This window comes from Jatropha curcas, chromosome 6, assembly GCF_041381405.1.
Source record: "Jatropha curcas cultivar XTBG-Jc1 chromosome 6, XTBG_Jcur_1.0, whole genome shotgun sequence".
NCBI lineage: Eukaryota > Viridiplantae > Streptophyta > Magnoliopsida > Malpighiales > Euphorbiaceae > Jatropha > Jatropha curcas.
This window is the reverse complement of record NC_143156.1, coordinates 23,997,676-24,018,659: the sequence shown is the minus strand read 5'-3', so window position 1 is coordinate 24,018,659 and position 20,984 is coordinate 23,997,676. Positions and strand designations below refer to the sequence as shown.

Here is a 20,984-nt window from a genome sequence, read left to right as displayed (position 1 = left end):
ATTTTTAATTTTCATGTATAGTCTTATTATATAATATTATAATTAAAAATAAAATATATTTATTAATATATATTTAACGTTAATTATCTATTAAGTATAATATTTAAATTAAAATTTAATTGGTGTGTAGTTAATGTTAATTATCTATTAAGCATAATATTTAAAATAAAATTTAATTGATTATTTTGGAACATTTTAAATTTCATTAAGGACATTATCGGGAATTTCATTATTCCACCCCTCATTGCCACTTTTATATATAGTATAGATAGATGTTAACAAAAAAAAATATTATTAAAAAGTTCAATAGTTTAATTGATGTTTTTATTTCTTTATTGTATATTAGTTAATATTAAATCTTAAACATCATATGTGTACTCAGTGACGTAGCCAGGAAATTTAGTGGAACGGTCCAACTAAAATTATATTTCACAAAAGTTACATACATAAAATAAATGTAAGCAACAAGAAATGCTCACAATTAAAAAATAATCAGTTATAATTAAATTACAATAATCCTCACCTATTTTTCATTGATTAAAATCTATTCATAACAACTTCATTTTCAACACTTGCAAATACATATCTTTCAATGTAAGTCACCAAACAATCATTCAGTAGTTCATCGCCCATTCTATTACGAAATGATTTTTTTAATGATTTCATTACAAAAAAAGCTCTTTCTACTGTGGCTATAACAATCGGTAAAATCAACAACAATTTGACTAACAAATACACCAAAGAAAAAACAATATGCTCTTTTGTAGCAACCATTTCTTTGCAAGACATCCAATTCTACTCACTTGTATGAGATTCAAGATAAAGTTTTCAAAATGAGATTCATGTTCAATTAAAGTAACATGAGGAAATTCAGATGGATAAAACTTTGCAAGTTCAATCAATTTGCTTGTATCAAATGTAGAAAATGAGTCTTTAGGATCAAGACATGTCATACTTACAAGTAAATTTGTATTAACTTCATCAAATCGATTATTAAGTTCTTGAAACTGTATATCAATCACAGAATAATATAGCTCAACACGATAATGATGAAAATTTATCATTTCTTCACTTCTATGCGTTGATCTCCCTCTATTTAGATAAACATCCTCCATATTTATTACACTTATATCATATTTACCATAAAACTCCAAGACCTCAAGTAATAAAGATTCTCAACCATCATCTCTAATTACTTACAAATGATATTTTGATACTTTAACCAAATGTATATCATTCGTATATCATGATCCCTCTTTTGTAAAACTTGAGATAACTCATTTGTGATTTCCAAAATCTTTCTCATAAGATGCAACACAAAGACAAATTCAAATCGATTCAAAATATCTATCAAATCAGTTGCTTCAGCCCTTTGTGGATCATCACTCTCATTTTCTCCAATGTCCTCAAGAACATCAATGCTAGAAGAAAATAAATGCATCAAAATAATTATCGTACCATAATGAGAACCCCATCGAGTATCTCTCGGTCTCTTCAATGCCATTTCTTGATTTAAAGCTTGTCCAGTTCTTCTTACTCATTGGCAATTCCTTCAATTACTTTCTCCATTTGCTTTTCTCAAAGCATATTCCTATGTTTACAAGAACCTCTAATAACATTGCACAAACGAGTAATATTATTGAAAAAAGAACATACACTTGAATGCCTTTTTGGCAACAACAACAAGTGTGAGTTGGTGTTGATGGGCAAAACAATGGACGTGATAAGCACTAGAATTTTCCTGAAAAATCAAACTTTTAAGGCCATGAAATTCACCTCGCATATTACTAGCTCCATCGTAGCCTTGACCTCTCAAACTAGATATACTCAAGTCATAAGTAGATAAAAAGACTTAATACATTTTTTAAGTGATGTTGCACTTGTATCACGTATATGCACAAGACTAATGAATCGTTCGATAACACATCTAAATTTATTAATATATCATAACTCCCATTTACTCTTTAACTGATATATCTCAACATTCATCAATTAAAATAGAAAATAAATCATCGCTCATATCTAAAATTATAGCCTTGTCGTCTCAAATACAGTTACATTAATGATATCTTTTTAAATATCAGATGATATAAGTTTGAGATTCTCAAGAGCATTATTTAACACAACATTATTAATTTTTTCATTAGTTGAAGCCAAGACTTTCAATAACTTAGTGAAATTTTCTTGATTTGATGAATTTTCAGACTCATTATTTCTTCAAAAAGCCAATCCTTGCATCAAGAGATAGCGAAGACATACTATAGATGCATTTAACCTATAACGATACTCAATCTTTGACTGTTCTGATTGTTTTGAAAAAGACACTTCAATATGTTGAGCTTGGTCCATTAAATCTTGACAAGCTAATCGATATTTATTTTGATCACTAGTATGGTTTCCTACATGTTCTCTTAATCTTTCTTTCTTAAGCCAAGTAGTAAAACCTTCTAGCATCATGACCTCTTTCATTACGTCCAAATGAAAAAAAGATAATAATATAAACAATATTCAACATCTTTTTCAATACTATATTCTAACCAATTATTGAATTCATCAAACCAAGACACAATAAATCTTTATTTTTGATCTCCATCTATCTTATGACGAAATTTATGATGGCGTGGTTAACATGGACCTTTTAGTAAGTAAGCTCTACGTACCTGATCCCTAACATCGTATCCCTGGATCACAAGGAATGTTTTCTATATCAAACTCGTGATCTTTAACAATTACTTACTTAGGTGGTGCTAGTTGAACATATTGATTACTCATGATGATGAAGATTCTACAACGATGGATTTTTTTTAAAAGTAATGTTTCATAACTACACAAATAAAAATATTATCATTAGATATAATTAAAAATACAAAAGACTATATTGCAAAATTAATTAATTTATTAAATATTTGCAATTAGAAAATGTAACTGATTTTTTTGATTTGTTAAAAAAAATACATAATTCTTTAAGCTTTAAAAAATAAAAATTAATATTTGTAGGTTTTAGTTAGTAATAAAAGTAAATGTAGTTAAAAAATAATATATAACTTTATAGCATTTTATGAGTTTAAATTATAAATATGGATTGAAAAATTGTATCAATGAAACAATTGTATTGATTTGATTTTCTACACTCTACTGTATTATTATCTGAATATATATTCAAGTTGACACCAAGATAATTTTATTTATATATACCATTTTATTTTTTATTAGCAATGATGAAGTTTTTAATTTTATTTATATATAATGCACTTAAAATTAACAAGAAAAAAGAAATCATTTTCAACTAATAAATAATTTCAAAGCCATAATTTTATACCTCTAACAAATAAATTAACAAGGAAAAAAAAATCATCTCCAACTCATAAATAATTTTAAAGCCATAATTTTATACCTCCGACAAATAAATTAACAAGAAAAAAGAAGAGAGACATCATTTTGCAATCTCAACAATTAAATAACAAAAATATAAAAAAATGAAAGTTTAGAATAGAAGCTTACCCGAGAAGTTTTGCTTCTTGTAATTGAAAAAGTGAAATTGTGGTGTGGGAAAGGGAAGAAAAAGTTGTTTTAATTGGTAAAGAAAAATGTCTTTTATACCTAAAAGTAAAAAATTACCATATTATTTATTAAAAAAATTTCAGGGTGCCATAGGGCCCTATGTGGCTCCGCCTGGACCGCCTCTGTGCATAGTAAAGAATTATCAATTAAAGTAATGAGGCAATACATAAATAAATAAATAAAAATATAGATTTTTATAATTAAAATTTATATAAAAATATTGAATAAAAAATATTTCAAGAATTTTTCTTTTACTGTATATCCTTTATTAAAATTTTAAATAGTCAAATACTTTTTTGAGATTTTAAATACATTTAATTATAAAATGTTTGATAATAATAATCATTCAATTAAAATATAAACAAAAATAAAATTCTAGATGTTATTTCCTTTCATCTTTCTATTTTTTTTCTTTTTTTTAGAAAATTTTAATATTTTTTATTTTATTTTTCTACAATTTGATTGAATCTTGAATATATTTTTAAAATTTATTTATAATTGTTTTAATTGATATATAGATTATTATGAGTTTAAAAATTTTAAATTATTTTATTTTATTTCATTAATTAATACTTTTAAGTTTATTACATTTAGATAATGTAAGAAACTAGGGACTAGTAAGATAATAATTCTAAGATATTGTTTCAAACTAATATGTAGGTGAACACTTAACATGTGGGAATTTCAATTAATTGAGCGAAAAACTTTTTCATACATTATTATATACTCTCCTTGTTATAAAATATAAGACGTTTAAAGTTTTTGTATGAAAATTAAGTAAACAAGCAATTCTCTTAAATTATAATAAAATTAAGAGTAACTTGATCAAATTACCTTTATCTCAAAACTAAAGGTAACTTGTGAAGATAACTTATTTTTTTAAACTGAACTGTTGTGGAGATAATTATTGTATCTAATATAAATAAAAACAATTTGAAAAAAAAACATCATTCATTACTCCTTAAAATACTGAAAACGATTTATATTTTAGATAAAAAAATCACTAAAAAACAACTTATATTTTGAGACAAATGAAGTATATCTTTATACCATTGTATTGGTTAACTGAACATGTGAGTTTAATTTTTTAAATAGTTTTTGAATATCTCGCCTACAATCCAATGAGTTCTGTATATTTCCAACGCACTTAAAGAGATAAGGAAAAAATGGAACTTCTGTCCAAATTTGTCAAGCAATTTGTATCTCATATTCTAATTATACAAATTTGTCAACCGTAACATGATTAAATGATAATTGACTGAGCTTTTGAAGTATCTAATTATTAATGGTATGAAAAATGAACCTCGTATATCATAGTTATTAAACTCAACCGACCTGGCAAGTTAATTCAAAAAGTCGTTAAATCACCTCACAATCATGTACATTTTGCTTTAAACAATTTAAAGAGATATCTGAATTGAACTGGTTTTCTCGTGGTTAAATTCATTGACCCCACACTCAATTGACTCAGATTGATTTTTTAAATATTTTATATTATATTATAATTATTTTAAATTATAATTTTATAATTAATATATTATTAATATTTTTATGATCCATATTTATTGATCCACTTGTTAAACTAATAATTCATATATTCAGTTCTTTAATCAGATCAATATTCGGGTTAGATTTAATAATATTATCCTATATAGTAATCCCAAGACATAATCAATGACTTCCACCATCTTCTATACCCTTTTTTTCATCATTCAAAACATCAAACAATGTAAAGTTGTTTAGACTAATGGAATTTGAATGATGATATGTATATATTTTATTAATTTGTCAGATTCCTTCGTTTGTTGAGAAAAAATAGGTTGATAAATTTTATCATGACTCAAACTCCATCATTTTATAGAAAACAGAAATCTCACATCCGACGTGAGGTTTTCTCAATTCCATCTTTTTATTTATAATATAATTTAAATCATTTATTTATTTTTGGCACAAAAAAAGGGGCTGTGCCCAAACAAAAAAGTAACTAATGTGGGCTGCATAGCAATCAGATTAAATTCGAGACCTCTCACTTTCTACATCTGCTACAAGGAAGATAGATCAGACCACACCTAATTAATAATTTCAATACCCTTTGTAAATATAAAAGTATTTCGTATATCAACTCTCTCCAAAATTTATAAATATGAAATGCTTTATACATTAAGTTATCCCTGTATATGATTTAGATTTTTATCCTAAAGTAAAATTGCAAGAATTCTATCCAGTTTGGGCTAGATAATTAAGAGAATGAATTTTTTTATCCTAAATTGGCTTGTGGATTGGAGGATATTAATCCAATTGAAAATGGCCAAATTCATAGATTTGCCCCTAAAGTTTTTTACACGATTTGGGTTGTGACATCTTCAAGTTTGCGAAATATCTATTATGACCTTACATATTCACATTTCAGTACATGGTCATAATAAAATTTAGCAAAGTTATTTCATTTTGGCGATGTACATAATTATTACTTAAATATAAAAGTGTAAGGTTATAATAGATTCACTGCAAATTTAGAGATGCAACAAGATAAATTGCATAAATTTTAGGCAAATTTATGCATTATGTCAATCCAAAATTAACAGTTTAAGATCATGATTATTGATATAATTGAAAACAAAGAAGATAAGCTCATCAAGTTGATGGGTGCTTTTCTTTTTGGTCTTCTGGTTGGTATTATCTTTTCCTATATTCAAATTTGACTCTATAGTCAAAGGAATAGTAGGTTTCTTATTTTCCATATTCAAACTTAGAGCCTTTTGGTGATTGGTTGCACTTCAGAGTGACTGAGCTTGGGTTTGGATGATCCCTGTTAAACATGAACTCCATCTTCTAGAAACTTTGAATTTTGAATTTTTTGGTGATTCATCCCATAAACCTTCTATGAGATGGCATCTTCTGTGACTGGGAATGATGACTCATCGCACTGTCCTTTTTATTTTTGGCATTCTTTTACAATTTTTCTTGAATCACTTATAAATATATTGCCTGTAGTTGCCTGAACCACATGCGAATGTCTAAATTATCTTTCATATAAAAAAAATTATACTTTCAAACTTTAAAATGATCAAAAAATAATTAATTTTTTTTATTCAGGTTGGTCTTCTATTTAATTTGAGATTATCATTCCTTGTCTTTTAATTTTGGCCTTTAATATGTTATTATACAAGCATATGGTAAAATAGGACTAAAAAAATAATTTTCTTTTTCAAATTTGTAATGATATACTTCTATTTCAATTTCACTTAATAAAATGATATGACTCATTAAACAAAAGGTTAATTAAAAAGCGTAAAGAGTCGATCCATCTGGTTTGTCTTCTCAATTATGTGAGAAGTGAGATATCTCGAGTTCGAATCTTTTCCATCACAAGTGTTTTTCACCAATTTGGTAAGTTTAAAGGAGCGCTATTCCATATTATATAATGGGTAGATTTATTTCGGTCTATCAACCAATGAATCAAAAAAGGTTAAGGATGTATTCTTGAGTGAGATTAAATTTTTCCTTTCTTTGAATTCAAGAACATATGATATTGAGTTAAATATTTTAAGGTAGATTACATATTTAAAGGTCTAATATTTAAATAAAGTAAGCTGAACAGACCTTGTAGATTTCTAGAAAACAAATTAACTCCAAAGAGATACCTTGTGCTCACCATTGAGGCTTTTAGAAATATTACAAAATCCACATAATACCCACTCTATTTGTCTGGTGTGTGTGACACTTAAAATCCTAAAACATAAATTGAAGAAAAAAACAGCTGTCTGATGTCTGGCTTTGCTGAAAAACCCACATTTTCCACTTTCTCTAGTTGAACTGAAGCTTCTTTTCACACTATGTGAATCCTTCTGACCCAACGAGATTATTCCTTCCCTGTTCAATATATTATATTTATATATTATATTATATTATAGCTACCCCACATCACCAATTCCTGGATCACCCACTAAATCTTTCTCTTTCATCTTCCTTTTTATAGGCTTGGAACTGTCTAATTCTCTTTATTTTTTCTATCAAACTAAAATTTAATACACATCTCCTCCGTTTCTTGCTCTGCTTAAAAACAGAGTTTCCCTGTTTCTTTAACTTTTGAATAGTTCACTTCAAGAAAATGGAAGATCAATTCAAGGAACCTCCAAAAAGGCCAGAAGTTAGAATTCCACCACGAAGAGGCCAAATTAAAGCCAAGATTTTTAAAGAATTGGGGAAGAAAGTAAAGAATGCAGTGTTAGGATTTGGAATTGGAAAGAAGAGAGATGGTGACAATGGAAGCTCAGCTCCTACAAGTACTTACACTTCAGATTCTTGACTCTAATAATGATAGAGTCTGCTATTAATTCATCCCTCTTCTTTTTCTTTTCTTTTGATATCTTTATTCACATAAATAATATTATCTAGCCTCTGTAAGCTATATAGTTTCAGATCATATGATTTTTAACACTGACGCATATTAGATTGAAGATGGTACTTTGTTTAGTAAAGACAGTGTTGAAAGAAAATATAGATTATAATTACTGGGGTTGAATATTGTAAATTCTAAGTTCCTTTCATATTTTTATAAGAAAAAAAAAAACATTTAACATTTTTTTTTTTTTTTGAATTTTCATTCATGTTTTAGCATATGTTCATGTTTTTGGAGCCAGGTTGCATGTTCTGTTGTAGAATCTGAACAGTGAAATGATTTATATTAATACTATTTCTTAATTTATTTTTGCAGCTATATATGTCTTAAAGCTGACAAGTATTTTATTTTTCAATTGTCATTGTTATTATTATTTGAAGAAAATTGTGTTCCTTGTTTTGTTGTCTTCTTCTGCTAAGTCGCCAATTAGCTGGCAGAAAAGTAAAGGCAACGTAGAACAGAACATTTCCTTGAGTAAGGACATGAGAAAGATGGATATTATAATATTAGATGGGATTATTTTTCTTTAAAAAGAAAATAATAGATGTGAGTCAAACTTTTGAAGTGGGTTTTATATGATTGATGTATAAGAATAATATTTATAAAACATTGAACAAGGATTCCTTTTATAATACAATTTCTTTATTTATAGAATCAAAAGAACAATATTTGTTTATTTCTCTAGTTTTGCATGCCAATTTTGTGGATTAGTGATGATTTTGTTTGGATGATAACAGAGGCAAAAACTGCAATATATACTGTTTGAAATTAAGAACAGAATGAACTCATTAAAGAATATAGAATTTGTCGGTTATTAGTTATTAGTTATTATATTGTATATATATTAAACCTCGATATGCACATGTTCTTTGACCAAACATATTCACTTGTCTAGTGGATATAATACGATTTTTTGTTTTTCAGTTGAGATTAGTATTGACGTCTGTAGTTGATGTTGAATGTGTCCAAAAATGGGTGAACCAAAATCTATTTTAAAATAAAAGTTTTAAGACATTTATTTATTCTTCTTACTCTTTGGTTTGTAAATTGATGTTTAACATTCCCAGTAAGCATTGAATTGTGGACTTTTCTAGTGGTAGGGCATTAGCTTTTGAAATTTGTAATTACCTTTCTCTTAAGTCATAGGCAAAAAATTTGAGCAGGCATTAATTTATATGGAAAAAATTACTTAGATTGCGTATATGACTTTATTTATGGACCAAATCAATGAAATTGATGATTTTTATCGAAATGATGGTATTTTTAACCATATACCTGAAAAAAAAAAAAAGAGAAAGTCGGAATACTTATTAGAAAATCTTTAGTTTTATTTATTTGGTCTATAAGTGATGTCGTGAATCCAGTCTAGACAAGTCTTTTCCTTAATGTGAAATTGTAGTACAAGATAATGATAAATATCAATGGCTAATTATAGGGTTTTTTACTAAAGAAATAATATATATTTTTGTCTTTTTTCATTTTTTTTAAAAACGTAAAGAATGGAAAAATTTTAAATTCGAGTTTACTGGTTAGAAAAAGAATTCACTATTTTAGTACAAGTTATTAAAAATGAAAGCACAGCTCCTGCTTGCTACTACCTATTATGACTCTCTACTAAATATGCATAGGAGTCTTATAACTGTCAAAGACCTTCTTGCTACTAATGGATAGGTCAAGCTAATAATATTTATAGAGAAGCTAATTTCAGCGAAGATTAATTTTTCAACTAGACTTTTGGTTTTACGATGGATTATTACTTTCTGTAGATTTCAATCGTTCTTGGAAATTTTTTCTCTTAGTTTGGATTATAATATTAGTGATGCTTCTTTCAATCCCTCTTGAATTGTTTTGTTTTCTCTTTTAAGCTTTAGCTCCCCTTTTATATAGAAAAAAAAAAAAAAAAAGGTTATCTCCTACTATATAGTTGATGATAATATTTATATTCAAATAACATTTAGGATTTTATTTATCTATATAAGTTACCTCCTACTATCTAAATCATCATTTTATAAAAATGCCTAACCTGTTCCTTTTCATTTTCTTTATAACAAATCCATATATTTTTTTATTTATTGGGAAGTATAATGAATCGAAATAACATTGCGGACTATACAATAAGAGTAGTCCTCCCTTAATTCACTAAATTTATGAAAACATTTATAGTCGAAAGGGTTCGAATTCAAAACCTCATACTCCTCGTATAAATAAGAAGACCAACTATACCACACTTAACGGACACAAATCTACATATAAGTATGCTTGGAATATACTAAATTGATTTTTCTTTATATATATATACACACACGACTGTTGTTTAATTAGGTAATTCTAACCATTTCTTGACTAATGAGAAAATTCTATAAAAACTCTCAGTGGGGAAAGAAAATTGATCCAACATTCCAAATCTTACACCTAATTGATATTTTTGTTTAGTAAAACATAACCCAACACTCTATCTTTAGTCTATTCACCGGTACTATAAAGGCCCCACTCAGTTTTAATATTTCATCTCATCTCATCTCGTTTCATTTTCTTGAGTGACTTTCAAAGTCTCATGTTTCTTTCACCTTTTCTTTTTTCAGACAACAGAAGGATCCAACTTTTCTTGACAAGAATGGAGAGCAAACCCACCAAGGTAGAGAAGACAGGAAGATCTAGCCTTCCACCAAGGAGGGGGCAAATCAAAGTTAAGATACGTGATGAGTTGTTGGAGGCTGTGAAAAGTTTATCAATTGGAGGAAGAACAACCGAGGAAGATGGAGGCTATGGTGGAAAGCAAGCCAATGATCACAGCTCTGTTACTAGATCTGTAGAAGCAAAATCTTGAATAAAGCTGTGGATATTATTGCTGTAGGGGAGAGCATTATTTAGTAGCTTGTGAGAACTCACTTGTAATGTTGTGTTACTACATATATACCTATATCTACTTCTCAGTTCTATAATCTATGTAATGTCAATTATATTTAAAAAGCAAAATCCTCTACTTCTTTCTCTTAATCTAAACTTCTCTCTCTCTCTCTCACTCTCTCTCTCTCTCTCTCTCTCTTTTTGTTTTTTTTTTTTTTTTTTTTTGGTACTAAAATGAGGAATCAAAACTACATAGTGCGCCTGCAATAGGCAACACCTCTTAAATCATGGTCGAGCTAATTACATAAAGCAGGAGGACATAAATCCAAAACATGGATTCTAGCTTGTGTAAGAGAGGCATTAGTAGCCAACCAGTCACAGTTTACTTCTCGAAAGACACGGGAAATTTGGCAAACCCACTCTCCTTCAAACAATCGATTAATACCTGCCACCAAGGCTTGGCACCTCCCCTTCTTTTCTAAACTTGTCTCTTTAATGCTCTCTCTCTCTCTCTCTCTCTCTCTCTATACACACACACACACACACACACATATATATATATATGTATATATATAGATTGTACAAGTGGTTAATGTTTTCTATGTCTGGTTTGGTTCATAATTAGTTCTTCACAGGCTCAAATTTGTTTTTTTAGTTAAAAAAAATAATAGTTTTGCATATTCATTAAGGAGCACATTCAAAGATTACTTGGAAGGTAATTTTGTGAAAATATTTTTTGTATTTTCTAGTATTAGAAGAGTTCAATAAAATTGAACGGTGATTGATCAAAAGAAAAAGTTATGGTTGATTTTAAGGAAAATAATTTCTTCTTTTCAAAATAAAAAGTTATTTTTACAATACCACGATCAATAGTTGCTGGTTAATGGAGAGAGGATTTATATTCAGGGTTCAAACTCGAGACCAAACTCGAGACCTCTGATTAATGGAGAAGAGATTTTTGTTATTCCATCTCACCCATCGGGGATCAACCACTATTGGTTATTTTTTATCACTATGATTTAATCATAGACATACATATATATATTAACCAAATAAATAAATTATTTTTAAAAAATGCATTATTTTTTAAGAAAACAAACTCAGCCTTAAATTAATGTTTAATTTTATGCCAAATTTATTTAGTGGTCCTCAACATGCAGCTTAGAATATGTTCGGTAAAATTAATTATTTTGATAATTGTTAGCCGTCTTAGTAGCGTTTAGCTTTTAGCTGTTTTAGTGGTTTTCCGTAAAACGCTAAAAAGCTAAACATTACACTTAACCTCTAAAAGCCAGTTCAAAGATAATGTTATCAAACACTATAAAAAATAATATTTAAATCAAAACACTAAAACTATTTAAAAAGTTATTTTCAAACGCAATTTTAAAATGCCTTTAACATGCTCAAAATTTATTTTCTTAACATGCTTAAAATATTTATATTGAAGTACAAACTGCAATTTTTCTTCAGGACAATGTCGTTGCATAATGTTGGACCAATGCAATGAATCTGAATCAATTTACTGCATAATGTTGGACCAATACAATGAATCTGAATCAATTTACGGTAAATGATTTATGTCACGGGCAAATTATACATCGAGTCATCATCAAGTAGCCTATCTCACTTTCATAATCTCTATCCAGTCCTATTTCCTTTTGGACACATATTTAAATGTGTAGCTAAGAAAGAAGATTTTAGATTTGGTTTTAATTTGTTAAATCTTCTACAAGGATACACACAAGACTCCCATCTTGTCTTTTTCTATTTCCTTTTCAACTCTCGAGATGACTCATCAAAAGGAGGAAGGAACTATTAGGACTTTATCTATATATTGTTAGACTAGTCTATAGCAACAACTGGCAACTGCTTTTCAAGTCTTGCAGGGCTCCAAGTTGGTGAAAGAAAAAGACGATAATAATGATTTAAGAAATTGTAATTGAGAATAATATTATTGAAATTAATAAGAGAATTATTATATACTTTTAAAGTTTATGGAGCTTATAGAGCGAGGGATGGGCACTAGTCCGACTGGTTAATACTCAATTATATTCCGCGACAGTTTTTTTTAGTAGTTTTTAGCGTTTTGATTAGTTAAAACGTTAAATACTATTTTTTATAGTGTTTGTAACATAACATTTGAAATTACTTTTAAAAGTTATGCTAGCGTTTTATAAAAAGTTAATCCTTATAAAATTTTTAACGTTTCATGAAAAGTTACTAGCTGTTTTAAATAGAGTATATAAGAATTATAATTTTCAATTTTTTTAAAAAAAAAAATTCTGATTAAAACAAAAGGGAAAAAGAAAAAACTCAAGGTACCAAATAATTTCTCTTTGGCTTAAGTTACCTGAAACCAATACCATATTGAACAAATCTAGTTGCTCTTTTGGAAAGATATTAGTGATCCAATCAAGAAAGAATCAAATTCAAAGAAGGAAGTGAACCTATGCTTTACCTAATCTCCTTTTATTATATTTGCTTAGTGGCTAGAGATAATGTGTCCTCATAACATAAAGTCCATACATCATTCTATGGTGGGTTCCCACTATGATGTGTAGTTTCAAGTAGAATTTGGTTTAATGTCCATATATTTTGGATTATGAATTATTGAAAAGCTTGACTTCAAAATAACTATATTCAAATGGGTTTGTGGGTCCATTGGCATCCATTTGGTGAGCTATTTTCCCTTGTGAAAATTAATATTTATGTGAATGGAATTTCATGGCAAATTTTCAAACATTTGATTCTGGTCACTTTAAAGACAGCCTATCAAAATCTTTATAGACTTCAGAATCTTACATCATTTGGCTTATGTCATCTGACATCTGCTTCAACTGCATCTGCATGGAATATAGTGAGCCTTACATTTTTTTTTTTTTTGTTTGCCAAGGAAAAATTAGAATATAGTCTTGGAATTAAATAATATAATTACTAATTTATCATCTAATCTTTTATTAGGCCTGCTAGATATTAAATAAAAACTTATTTCATTTTCAAAAAATAAAAAATAAAAACTCATTTCCCTTTTTTTTTTTTTGGATAAGTCACTTTCTTGTCACACCATTTTGACTAGGGATTTTTAGATGGTGAATTTGAGATACTTGCATGTGCTCTCATTACCACAACTCTTTCTTTTTCCTTTTTTTTTTTTTTTTAAGGAAAAATGCATTTTTCATTAACTTGAATTATAAAGAAAATAAAAAGACATTGTGGGATCGACTTCCACACTTAGAAACGAGCATAATTATAGGTAGCTCTTGTAAGAGTATAAATGTCTAAATTCGCTTGCCTCTTTACCCACCTAACCGCAATATTAATCCTACTAAAAAAATGTCCTTACAATCTCTTTTTTATTTTTATAATTTTTTTTTCTTTTATTTTACTTGCAGATAATGCTTTGCGAATCTTCAAATATATGCGTAAACTCTTTACTATTTCAAGATTTATTTAGTGGAATACAATATTTTAAACTAGATTTGGATTTTGTTTAATTTAAGAGTAAGACAATACTTTAGAATAACTTTTATATATTGTATTAAGTTTACTTCTATTAATCGATGAAAATTAGACTATTAACGAAATTAACGAAAAAATTTTTGTATATGGTTTACCCTTGTGAATATGGGGAGAAATCATGCTTATTTTCACTTGTAGCCCTGAATTATATCACATATTTCTTAATTCTCGATATATTTCAATTTATTACTTAAAAATACCTGAATTACTATTTGAATAACATAAAAGTCTATTTATCAAATGAGTCATCTTACAAATTAAGGCAAATTTAAATTTATAATCTAAAAAATGACTACAATTGAACTAACTAAATAAATTTTAATTAATGAATACGGTCATATTCTATAATTATGATTCTAATATATATGTCTTTTTCATTCTTTCAAAAATCGATTTTAATATCAAATTTATTATTATGTTATTAATATTAGTAACCATTTTAAAAACATGGATTGACATTCAAATGGGTTTGTTAATGACAAAAGGGAATCAATTGCAATTTCAATTTTTTGACTAGACCAAGTACTTAGATGCCAGCTAAAGTATCATGATGTTGGAAGGTCCCTCCACTACAAACCATCTCCAATTTTTATTCTTGGACATGAATTATTTAATAATACAAAAATGGTCAATCTTTTGAACCTTGCCTTCAAGCTTAAGTTCTGCTTTCAATTTTACTTTCCCTTTTACTGTCTCCAAAAATAATTATTAATATAATATTTTCTACGTTTGTTTAATAGCTCGCTGAATTGATAATGAAAATAGACAAGTAATGATTTAAAATTCTTACCAAATCAGATTCTTATAGACTTTTTTTATACGCAAACCAAAAAATGCATTATAAATTATAAAAGGGTAATAAGAAATTTTAAAAACGAACATGGTTATAAGAAATTTTAACTCTAATGTATCAGCGAATCGCCTGTCTCCGACCTGATAGCAATACCTGATAGCAATATTAAATCTAGACATTAAAATTATTTTATAATCTTTAATAATAATATCAAATCACACACTAACTTGGAAAAAAAAGGATTATTATAAACTTTAAAACACGCACTCAGTGGGAAAAAATAGATTCTTACCAAGTGGTGTTTTATGGTAACAAGAGTCAAATCATCAAATAAATCAATTGAAGGGTAAGTAATTAGTGAAGTAGACATGATACCAACCTGCGCATGCTAAAGATTATTAACTTTTTGAACCATTTTTAGGATTTTTCTAAGGCAAAAAGCTCGTCTTGGATGGGTTTTTCCTCTTATATATTAATATATATATATATTCCACAGCGAGAGGAATCTTCTTAGAATAGTGAAAGGATAAGCTTATGACCACATCAATCAATTAGAAAGGAATCAGTGTGGATCCCATAGCCAATCTGGGAGACTCTGAAGTTTGGACTTTGAAAAAATAGAATTGATTTATACTTTTTTAAACTCCTTACAGCATCTAAATTAAATAAGATGTCTTAAATATTTCAAATTAAAATTGTATTTTTTTATTTTTTATAAATGGTTTATTATTAAGTTTTTTATATAAAAATATAAAAATATATTGATCTATATCTCATATTTATATATAGTTTCTAATTAATGAAACTCTAGTTTGAATTTTTTTAGGAAAAAAAAAGTCACTGACAATAGAAGGAAAATTTTCAGTAAATTATTTGGTAGGTGGGTTTGAAATTGAGCAATTAAATTAGAGTTTGGGTTAATTATTATTTGCACTGAGGTTTTATTTAAGGGCAGTGCTAAACGCCTCGTTATGATCCGGATCATAACCACTTTTTTGAAAAAAAATCACTTTAGAGTTTAGTTAAAATACAATTTTATCCTTTAAGTTGTTTCGCATTTAATGTTACCAAAAAAGAACATTTTCACAGCAGAGAAAAGCACACACATGCCAATTTCACACTACAAATAGTCACACTCATTCATGCATATTAAAACTCTTTTTCTCTCTCTCTAAGAAATGTTTGGGGTCAAAATTGATGAAACAAAAATTTAATTATTAATTTATTAGCAAAAGATTAACCATGGGCTTTAGATGTAGTCATAAGCTTTAGACATAGTCATGAGCTGCAAATTAAATTAAATGATTAATTTATTAACATGGGCTTTAGATGTGAATGAAGACTTAGTTTACACTTAATTATTTTAATCAAATTTGATTTAAATTAATTTCAATTAATATTATTTTAATTTAATGAAATTTCAAGTGTAATTTAATCAAATATGATGTAATTTAGTTCTAATTTTAATATAATTTAGCGTGTGCATATATATACTTAATTAATTTCAATTAGGGTGTTACAATTTAATAAAATATCAAATGTCACTTAGTGAAATTGGATTTAATTTATATTCAGTTAGGATATCTTAATTTAATAAAATATCAAATGTAACTTAATCAAGTTTAGTTTCAAGTGTAACTTAATTAATTATTACTTAATTTAATTTTAAATTTGGAAATCTTAATTTAATTTAATTTTAAATTCTATTAAATTTAATAAAATTTCAAATATGATTTAATTTAATTGAAATTATAGTATTTTAAATTAAATTAATTTAATTTCAAATGTGATCAAATATAACTTTTTTTAATTTCAAACGGGTGCATTAATTTAGTTTAACTTTAAGTGTGAACAAGTGTGACTTAATTTAGTCACATTCAATTGTCTAAATATAATTTGAAACAAATGGCAACTTAATTCAATTCAATTAGCGTGTCTTCATTTAGTTTAATTTCAAGTCTGACCAGGTGTGAATTAATTTAATTTCAATTGGGGTGTCCCAGTTGATAAAATTCTAAGTATGACTCAATCAAGTAATTTAATTTAGTCCATATTCGAGTTGATTTTATTTCAAGTGTCATTTACTTTAATTTCAATAAATATATCTCATTTTAATAAATTTTCATATGTAACTTAATTTAATTCTAATTGAGGTGTCTTAGTCGAATTTTAATTTTGTTTCAAATGTGACCAAATGTAACTTAATCAATTATTACTTAATTTAATTTTAATTTGAGTGTGTTAATTTAATTTAATTTCAAATGTGACCAAATGCGGATGAATCAAGTGTGACTTAATTTAATTTCGATTTGAGTATCATAAATTAATTTAATTCATAATGCCACTAAATGTGACTTGATCTAGGGATTCAATTAGATGTCTTGATTTAATTTATTCTCAAGTATGACTAGTTGTAATTTAATTTAATTAGGGTATTGAAATGACCAGAAAAATCCTTTTTGAAAATTTTTCATTTAAAAATATAATCATAAAATCTAACCAATGAAATCAACGGAAAAAAAAATTATTATTACTAAATCGGACTCATAAACCACTTGAATTTTTTGAAAACCACACGAAAAAACCTGAGAACCAAACAAATCGAGCCAAAACATTGAATTAGACCAAACCGGTTCGAATCGAATCGGAATGGTCTAGAAGCCCCAGATTTTTTTCTTCCTTTCCTTTTTCTTTTCTTCTCCTTCTTCTTCTGGGGGAGCGACAGCCTCCTCTCCCCCAATGCACTGCGTTTCCAGCCACCACACGATGAGCACGAGGTGGTGGGCGACTCACCTTGTGTCACTGGCTGAGTTTCCAGCCTTCTCTCACGTAAGCGGAGCCCCAATGGCGTGAATCAGGCTTGTTTTCACCGACAGCCCCTGCCCTTCGATTTTTCGGCAAAATCTCGTTGTTTCCGTCGACTTCACGTGCTGGAGATAGTCTTAATCGACTCCTCTTATCCACACGAACATTTCCCCTCCGATAAATCGAACATCTGATGAAAAATGGTGAAACCACCATTAATGGCAGCACCAAGCTACTGTCGGGGCCATTCCAACTAGATGGAGGACCGACCTTGCACAACTGACACCAAAAACGGATTCCTTGATGAAAATTGAGTGGGATGGTGTGAAAAATGGTCAATTCTGGGCGATTTTAACTTTTTCGGCCACCGTGTGCGGCGGTGGCGGCGGTCGGGAGACTGGTCAGCGACACTCTAGCGAGGCACAAAAAGGCAAAATCTTCCTCTCCTCTCGTGGACTGGGGATTTGTCGTTCGATTTTCAATCGGTATACTCTAAGACTCAATTCGCAATTTTTCATATAAATTCCGAATTAACTAATTAATGAATTTAATTGAGTATTTAATTAAATTAAATTGAATATTGCTAAATACATTTCATGAATATTAGTTATAATTAGAAGATTTTATGTTGAAATGAGAATTCTTAGCTAATGTTTATGTTGGTTAACCTAGGAATTTTTTAAAATATTGTTAGGGGAAATTAAAATCTAAGGCTTAGACGAGTAAGCATAATGTAGAAACTACCAATGACACGTTTGTGTGAATGCATGTGTTGTGCAATAACTATTATTCATTAATAAACTCACATGTCTTCTGTTTAATCTTTCAGGAAGTAGATTCTTCTAAACCCAGTTAAAGCTCTGTCTCTTTCCTCGTAGAGCTAGAAAATAAATTTTTAGAGTTAGCAATTATTTAAATTATGTAGCTATATGTACAAGAATCTATCTGTTTGTGAACTCCGCAATTGTAGAATTTATATACTTTTAGTCGTGTATTAATATAGATGAAATAATTCTGAGGGCCCATATTATAAATGTGATGTATTGTAAATTGGATTCGATCTGTGAAATGTTTAAGATGTTAAATTTGGGCCGAGGTATAAAATAATTATGAGATTTATTTTGCATGGTGATATGGACTGAATGTTTGAAATTTATATTGAAAAAGTGAAATTTTAGTGATTCAGACTTACTACGGGCCTCGGGGCCTTAAACTTACCTGGGCCCTAGTGCTGTTCCGGCCCATGGAAACGGGTCGTGATAGGTATCCCAATTGAATAAATTTCCAAGCTTGACTAAATCAAGTGATTCAATTTAGTTTCAATTAGGGTAATTCAACTTAAATTAATTTTATTTCAAATATGAATTAATTTAATCTCATTTAAGATATTTCAATTTAATAAATTTTAAAGTGTGTCTTAATTTAATTTTTAAATAAGGTATCTTAGTTTAATTAATTTAATTTTAAATGTGACTAAATATATCTTAATTTAATTCCAATTAAGGTGTCCTAATTTAATTTAATTTTAAGTGTTTCAAGTGTAACTTAATTTCATTTTCTAAACAGAACTTGAAACTAAGTATAACTTAATGAATTCTTACTTAATTCAATTCTACTTTGGGTATCTTAACTAATTTCATTTCAAATGTAAGTTAACATGATATGATCAAAGTTGACTTAATTAAATTTAAATTGCAGTGTCTTAATTTAATTCAATCCCAAATCCGACTAGGTATGATTTACTTTAATTTCAATTAGGGTGTCACAATTCATTAAAATTCCAAGTGTAACTTAATCAAGTGACTTAATTTAGTTCCAATTAGAATGTTTTAATTTCAATTATCTAAATTTAAGTATGACCTAATTTAATTTCAATTAGAATATCTCATTGAATAAAATTTTTAAGTATAATTTAATAAGATGCGATTTATTTCAGTTTAAATTAGATTATTTTAGTTTAATTAATTTAATTTCAAGTGCGATCAAGCGTGATTAGATAAGCTACAATTACAATCATGATATTTTAATTTAGTTTTAAATGTACCTAACTATAACTTAATCAATTAAAATTTAGCTTAATTTTAATTAAAGTATCTTAATTTAAATCGTTTTTTTATTTCAAATGTCATCAAATGTGATTTAAAGTCTAATATTCATTGTTCTAAATCGTCCTTGTAAATATGAAGATAATACATATTTTTATTTAGCATAGAATTACCAATAACTATATTTTTTACTCTTGTCAAGGACTAATTTTTCTCTCTTCCCGTAGACACTATATAGTCCAAGTATATATGGAATGAAACTATGATTTTCACAGACAATTAATGATAATATTTGCATGTTTGACATTTTTCTTATTGCATTTAATGTCATCTAGTCTTAAACATTTTACACCGATACTTTAATATGATTCTCAATAGTATATGAGTAAATATATAGATTTTAAATTTAATTTTTAATTTTCAACATATAATATTTAATAAAGATAATATTGACATTGGATATTTTAAAACTATTCACGTTTCGGTCAAAACCACTAATGATCCCAATCATTATGAGGCAAAAATTATTTTCCGTTTATTTAAAACACTAATGTACTGTTGTTTTTTTTTCATAAATTTATGCAGTAACTATTTACTAAGGATTAAAAAATTTAACTGCTTAGAAGAAAAACTTAACTAACCAAACTATTTTCTTTTTTCAGATTAATCTTTAAACTTAAGATATTTTTTTGTCAATTTAGCTTAAAAATTTAATTGGAGTTAACCAATATTTTGAAAACCATATTTGGCCGGCCAATCAGATAAGTTACCTCGTGAAGCGATAACTAATTAAGTTTGATTTAACTCTAAAAATCAAAAGGACAAAATCGGGTTAAACTGGTAGAACCCGGTTTTAAGAAATTGTTTTTTGACATATGGTTTTAATGACTAAATCATTAAAAAATTCTCAAACTTTACGGATAGTTTTAATTGTAGTTTAAATTCAATTTTCTTCTCTGAGTACCTTGAATTTTAATTTTAATTAAAATAGCACATTAATTTCGAATTGTAC

At 27.6% G+C, this 20,984-nt stretch overlaps 2 pseudogenes; both read right to left on the bottom strand.

Moving 5' to 3' along the window:
* Positions 1–507: 507 nt before the first annotated feature.
* Positions 508–1,504, bottom strand: LOC149495756 (uncharacterized; annotated as a pseudogene).
* A 29-nt stretch (positions 1,505–1,533) lies between these two features.
* Positions 1,534–2,349, bottom strand: LOC149495755 (uncharacterized; annotated as a pseudogene).
* Between the last annotated feature and the right edge of the window lie 18,635 nt (positions 2,350–20,984).